General features: G+C 40.9%; 1 pseudogene; it reads left to right on the top strand.

Annotated features, from left to right (window-relative positions):
• The first annotated feature begins 3,428 nt into the window (after positions 1–3,428).
• Positions 3,429–6,415, top strand: LOC137661724 (uncharacterized; annotated as a pseudogene).
• Positions 6,416–7,407: the final 992 nt, after the last annotated feature.

The raw sequence follows: 7,407 nt of genomic DNA, 5'->3' as shown, positions 1-7,407 counted from the left end.
AAGATATTACTGTTACTGCCACTGTACTGGGCTTTTGTGCCTTTTAATGTCATTTTTGTCTAATCTAGACTTTTAAAATGTTCTAACATTTATTTTTATACCGCATATAAAGTTGTTGCTTAGCGAAATAACTGCAACATTTAATATATATATATAGTGCATGGACTTGTGCCACTAAACTCATATTATTTCCATGGTTTTCTGTTGTTCTCCACATAGCTAGTCTGTTTTTAAATCATGTGTTATACATATCTATGGGAGGAGGAATTATCAGGCAATCATAAACAGGCACTGAGGGAGCTGGGACCTTAAGACTGTATTGCTACCTGTTTAACTGGGAAAAGTCAGTTAAAACAAAAGACTGAGAATCTGGATGCTAGGAGTCTATTTATGTGTCTGTCACCAATGCATTATACGAACTGAGGCAAATCACTTTACCTCATTATAAAATGGCATAGAAAAATTTATCTCAAAAGGCTTCTGCAGAGACATAGTCAAAACCCAATTTTTTTCATGCCTATTTCTAATTAAAATAGGGTGTTTTTTTTGTAGAAACTGTTCTTTGAAGATAGTTGGTTTTCGTTTGTTTGGTAAAAACAAAATCCAAACGGCCTTTTATGCCAAAAAGTTGGCTTGCAACTGAAAAAAAATTGGTTTTATTTCCCAGTAAAAAGACATTTTTAGATCAAAAAAAAAAATATTGGATGAACCTTTTTCTGCTGGGAAAAAATGCTTTGAAGGAAAATTTTTAATCAGTTCTCATGCTGTATATCCAAGATGTCTTCCCAAAACAGGCAGCCTAAAATAAAAGTGGGCAGGTGGGGGATGGGACAAACCATCCTTTTAAATGACATCAGAGGTGAATTTGGTTGCTCTTGTTATCTTAGTTCACTACCTAGAGAAAGAAAAATGTTAATGGTCCAGCTGTTCCCTAAGATTCTCTCTACTCATTTTCAAAATTGCTATAATATTTCTATCATCTGGCTTACATAAGCGTGAAAACAACTAATAAACATTTGTAGACATTTTGTAATAAGAATTCAGATACTTAATTTACTTTTGAGCAAACTATTTTCAAATATCAGAAAAATGTAAGTCCACAATTAAATATCACTTAAATAAGGCTCTCGTTGAGGATATGACAAAAAAATCTGCTGAAAGAAACAATCAAGTGTTCAAGAGATGTCATATTTCTCATATTTTTTGTTTAGGTTTACCCAGTACACTTGTGCATTTCTGTTTTATTACCTTTGCCTGATATTTCTGGCTGTCTTTCATTCAATCTGTGATTACTACCTGTAGTATCATTGACATAGCATTTCCTTTTCCAGAATTGAAATAATGAAACCATTGATATTTTAAATTGCAAGAAAAAGTGAAAAAGTATCAAAGGGAAGAATTTTCGTATATTTCCATATCTAAGCCTTTAATCCCCGCCTACACCATTGGGACAGATACCGGTGCATGACATCTAGTGGTAGATGAAAGAGATCCATCGATATGTGTTATCAAGGAAAGGTTCTTAAATTACTGCATCTGCATATACCCAGCACAAGGGAAAATTATTCTTATCTAAAACCAGGTGATCATACAAGACCTTTTTTTTTTGTCTTATATGCATTTATTCTTTATACATCCCTGGATAACACATCCAGACAGACTTACAATCTGTTTTCTATTTTAAGGGATAGGCTTTATTTTCACCATAAAGTTCTGTTTCCACTGAAGAAATTCTGAGAGGCATTTGTTTCGATACATCAAAGGTTTTTCAAGAAATAATCATTGAAAGATTCACCAAGAATAACATATAGAAAATAAGGGTTATATAGTAACTAGAAAGCCCTTTATTCTTTTGTAAGTGATAAAATGTTCTGAGGTGCTACAGGTAACACAGCAGTCCTGTATTTTCCATAGAGGTACCCTGGACTTCCTTGACCTCCTAATACCTACATGATATTCTCCACTGTGAATCACAGTAGGAATTTCAACTGGATTGAGGAAGAATAATAACCAATTAATAGTAAAGTATTTTTCCAACTTCAGAATTAAGTTTATTCGGAAAGATAGAGTGGCTGTGTACAAAGTATCTATTCTGGGGATGTACAAAGCTTTTCACTTATCCAGTTTGCCAAGCTACAGTTTTAAAAACTGGATAGCTTTTCAAGTTTAAAGCATGTTCAGGCACTGTACTGGGTCAGAGCCTACCTGTTTAACCACACTAGAGAATAAATTTCAAGTTGTTGGTCAGTGTTCTCAGAAGAGGGAAATGTTTAGCTTTCTGAATTCCCTTCAGTACCTTTTTTTTTTTTGTTTCTCCCTCTCCGTCACTTTTTTTTCCCCTGATGGCTAACATTGTTCCTAAAAATGCCTTGATGTTTCTTTTCAGAACTACTTTTTCCAGAAAACTGGCACATTAATAGGAACATTTTTTCCCAGATTTATAATCTTTCTAAACATAAGAAGACTTCCATGACTAAAAAAAAAAAAAAAAACCAAAACCAAACCCCAAACCAAAACCTAAACCTAAAATGAAACTTCTTTTTCAAGCCTACAGCAAGAAAGGAGACACTACAACTTCGAAGTGGGGAAGGTGGAATAATGTTTTATCTGGACAAAACAAGATACACATACATAAGGCATCTTATTGTCTTATTTGAAATGAGTTTCCAGATGAGTTCACCCAATAACAGAATGTTTAATGGAAGTCCTCAGCCCAAATTATTAAAATCGAAAAAAGTGTCTACAACTGAAAACAAGATTCTTGTAAAAGAAATTCTTAAACCACTATGACTGGGTAGTGCATAACTTCATTACCAGCCATGCCATGCTAAGTCATCAAGTATACCTTTTTTCCATGTATTTATCTAATATAAGATGCACTTAAGTTCTTCCAAAGTTAGCATATTTGGAAAATAGTACATCAATAACTGGGGTGACAATAATATTTTTTCCTTTGGACATTTGCATGCTAACCCTAGTTTAATCTGACCTATTAAAAAACCATAAGATAGTTTGCAAGAGAATGCCCAGCCCTGGAGACACACTGGCTACTTTCCATTAAGGGCAATGAAGCCAAGCAAGGGAGGTTTAACAGGTTCAAGAGTCATGTGGCATTGTGGCCCTGTGTATGAATAAGAGTGCAAAATCAGGGCTGAGGTGGGTTGATAGAGTGAAGCAGTTGGGATTCAGCTGATATTCAGACAAAAGTCTACACAAATAAGTATGGACATGAATCTGAATTATCATTCTGTACTCTACCTCCTGTATCATTATGGGGATCTTCTCCTGGATTCGCCTTGCCTCCCCCTTCGGCATTGTCTCAGAAACCGTCCTATCCCATGTGCTTGGACACCATCTTCTGGGATGAAGGACTACCTGACCTGGACGACACTTTCTGAGGCGAAGAATTAGCTAACGGCTAAGGGTGAATGACGTATGGTGCCACTGCCCTACAGCCCTCCACCCCCTCCTGAGAGATCCATCCAGGACATCGGGTGACAGCCTGGTGATAGGCCAATCCTACGGCACGGGAACTGGAAGTGTCACGCCCTCGGGACTGTGAGTGGTGCAAACTGTGACTGGCGGCTCTGCGTCAGCATGACTGCAAAAGTTCTCTATAAAAAGGAGCCATTTTGTCGCACCATGTGTGCACCCACCACTGACTGCTGAGAATCAACGGAGGACCCACGGGATGCTGCGGGATCCAGGGTGGTGACTGTTCTTTCCTTCTTGACCGATCTCTTTCTCCCTCTTGCTTTTATTTACCTCTCTCCCTCTCTTTCCCTCTTGTTCACTTTATCTTAAGAAGTTGCCCTAGCATTGGAATTATTAAAGCTAAAGGTTAAGTTTATCGATACCGTGCCTCAGTTGTGCTTTTTCCAAACTCAAGGATCTTGGATCTATTTTATTTTCGGTCAGGATTTCGGGGGTGCTTTATCTGCAGGCAGGTAAAGCATACTGCGTGATTCAAAGATGGGTCCCACGTGGGACTGACTGCATTGGATTTACTTGGGGTTGCTGTCAAGGAAGGGCCAAGGGCCGGGCAACTGTTGAGCTTGATTCGGAACCTGACATTTTAAATTGGTGTCACGGACAGGATCCTTGAGTTTTGGAAGGTATTGATAGCTCAGAGAATGGCTGCGGTTTTGGCAGAAAAGGAAATTTTGTACAATCTATTAGGACAATTTAGAGCACGTCCCTCTCCACCTGGGGATGAATGGGCACGGAAAATTGGTATCAATTAGGGAATGTTGTGGGTCGAATTGAAGTGTTGCGCAAAGAGGCCAAAGCTAAACCGAGAAAAGATAAAGCCATGATTTGCGCCGTCTTTGGTGCAAGTCTGGCTGCAGCCATTGAAACTCGAAATCAGGAATTAGAAGACCTGACACAAATGCCGCAGGCACTAAAGCTTTTGGTGCAGTCGTTGCAAGAGTAGGTGGCGTATTTAAAGCAAAAAAATTGCTAGTTAGAGGAGCAGAGGCTTTCGGTGCAACCATTGCAAGAGCAGGTGGCAGTTTTAAAGAAAAAATACTGTGAATTGGAGGAACAGGTTAAAACTCTGCAAAATGAATTAGGGAAGGGACAAGAGAATGCAAGGTGTTTGCAGGAGGCTTTGGTAGAAAAGTTACTTGCTTGTGACTGCGAGGGGGACGAAATTGTCCACAGGGAACTGATGCAGCCCTGTCCCGTTCTTGTGATTGTCACAAAAGGGCTGGTTTATACCCCAGCAGGGAACTAGAGGAAGCAAGGGTGTGTTATGACTTACCACAGGGTCCTCTGCAACCCCTTTGACCGCTGGTCAAGGTAGAATATGCTTATGATGATAGTGGAGACAATAACCCTAAGATGGTTACTAAGGAGGTGCCATATGCAGCAACTGAATTGGCTAAGTTGAAAAAAGAATAATCGCGCAATTTGAAGGAGTCTGAGACAGAGTATGTGTGGAGTCATTAACTGGCGGAGATCAAATTATGTTGAGTGAAAGAGAAGCTGAGGGATATTGGGAACCTGGAGTGTTTTTGACTACCAGTGATTATAGGGCCCCTTGGTCTCTCACCCAGTGAGCAGCTTATTGGGCTGGAGGTTTAAATCCCTTAGAACGGGGAGATCCTCTTGAGCTTATGGGCTCGGTGGACCAGCTTGTGGAGAATGTGCAAAAGCCGGCTTGTTTGCAAATGATGTATGATCAGGAATTGAAGTTTAGGCAGGAATCCCCAACGATGATACCTGTAGGTCCCGAGAGGACGACTCCCCTGATTAGAGGTTTGCCAGATTCGTTGAAACCCTTAGGAATCCAATTACAGAGAACCATTAAAAATACCTTCCAGAGTGCATGGGTGATAGCTGCTTTAACCGGAGCTTTAACCCTGGATCGCCATACCCCGGGACAAAAAGTGTGGACGTGGGGGAAAGTAGCTCAAGAATTGATTAACTATGGGCAAAAATATGGTCCAGTGAAATCAGAACCTAAAAATGTGAGGCACACAGAGGTGAAATTTCCTCCGGCGAGGCCCTCTCCCCTGAACCCAGTGAATTTAAAGAGAGAGAGTATATCTCAAAGGGAAGAGTTGTGGATAATAGAAAAACAAAAGGGAATACCCCTGAAGTATATGGATGGGCTTCTTACTGAACATTTGGAGAAACTGGTGCCAGAGTGGCCAGACAAAGGCACAAGATTAATTCCCACTGATGAGGGATGGGTAACGAAACCACCCGAGAAACCATCTAATGCCCCTGGGGGAAGGCGTGAAATTCCCTCTGCTCCACCTTGGGTGGAGCAGGAGGTAATTTCTAGATTTTCACCCAGAAGGGAGGAAAACTAATTCCTTCACCTGTCTCTTATGAGCGAATGGGCAAAGGGTGGATGCACATTAGACAGCTCACCCTCACCCCACAAGGTGTTTTGAGTTTATTTTGTGTGGTGGGACCTAAACAAATGCCTATTCCTTTTCTAGTGGACACTGGTGCTCAAATCTCTGCTATACAGGAAAATGATGCCCGTCAATGTGGAATAAAACCTTTGAAAAAAACTCTGAATGTGTTGGATGCATTCGGGAATGTTAAGGTACAGACATTAGTGCGAACCTCTCTCAGACTCCCCAGGGAAGACACATCAATTATTGTAGAAATGGTAATGGGAAAATTCCCATCAAACTTATTGGGAATGGACGTCTTGAAGGGACATAAGTGGACAGACAGTCAAGGAGGAAAGTGGATATTTGGATTTGTCAGACTAAATTTGAGGGTCCTTATTCCAGCCCCTCCCCTTCCCCCATCTAAATTGACTAATGTGAAACCATATTCTCTGCCCCTGGGAGCCAGTGAAGGCATAGCCCCTGTTTTGACAGAATTGTGGGAGCAAGGAATTATAGTTCCCATGCACTCGCCCTACAACTCTCCGGTATGTCCAGTGTGAAAACCAAATGGAAAATGGCGACTGATGATTGATTATCGTCGATTGAACGCCAACACAGGACCCCTAAATGCCGCTGTGCCTGACATTGCTGAACTCATTAGTACCATTCAGGAGCAAGCTCACCCTATTTTGGCAACTATTGATGTTACAGATATGTTTTTCATGGTTCTTCTCCAACCAGAGTATCAGGCTTGCTTTGCCTTCATTTGGGAAGGACAGCAATATATGTTTACCAGGTTACCCCAAAGGTTCAAGCACTCCCCAACTCTGGCACATCACGCCCTGGCAAGGGAACTAGAACAAATTCCTTTAGAAAAAAATGTCAAAATCTATCAGTATATAGATGTTGTGCTTATAGGGGGAGAACAGATTGAATCCATAGGCTAGGTGCAACCAGCAATTATCAAACACCTGGAAGGGTTGGGATTGCAAGTCCCGCCTGAAAAGGTTCAATCTCCCGCTAATGAAGTTAAATTCCTGGGAATCTGGCGGAAAGGAGGAACCACGTGCATTCCTGATGATACCCCGTTAGCCCTGTTACCTAGACCAGGTAAAGTTACCTACCTCAAAACGAGAGTTACAGCAAGCACTAGGAACCTTAGTATTCTGGCGAAAACATATCCCTGATTTTTCTATAATAGCTAGGCCGTTGTATGATTTGTTATGGAAAGGTATCTCCTGGGAATGGACTCCTGTGCATGAAGAAGCCCTACAACTACTAATATTTGAGGCTTCTAGTCATCAAGCCTTATGTCCAATTCACCCCACTGATCCAATCCAAATTGAATGGGGCTCTGCTCAATCTGGACTGTCAATCCACCTTTGGCAAAAGGGACCAGAGGGACCCCCGAGACCTGTCAGATTCTATTCTTGTAGCTTTAAGGATGCATAAAAATGTTACACAGTATGGGAAAAGGGACTGTTTGTGGTAAGCCTAGCACTATGAGAGGCTGAGCGTACTATTGGTAAACAACCAATCATTCTTAGAGGCC

The sequence above is a fragment of the Nyctibius grandis genome, chromosome 4 (assembly GCF_013368605.1).
Source record: "Nyctibius grandis isolate bNycGra1 chromosome 4, bNycGra1.pri, whole genome shotgun sequence".
In the NCBI taxonomy this organism is placed as follows: domain Eukaryota; kingdom Metazoa; phylum Chordata; class Aves; order Nyctibiiformes; family Nyctibiidae; genus Nyctibius; species Nyctibius grandis.
The sequence above is the reverse complement of the archived record's forward strand: the minus strand, read 5'-3'. Positions and strand labels throughout refer to the sequence as shown.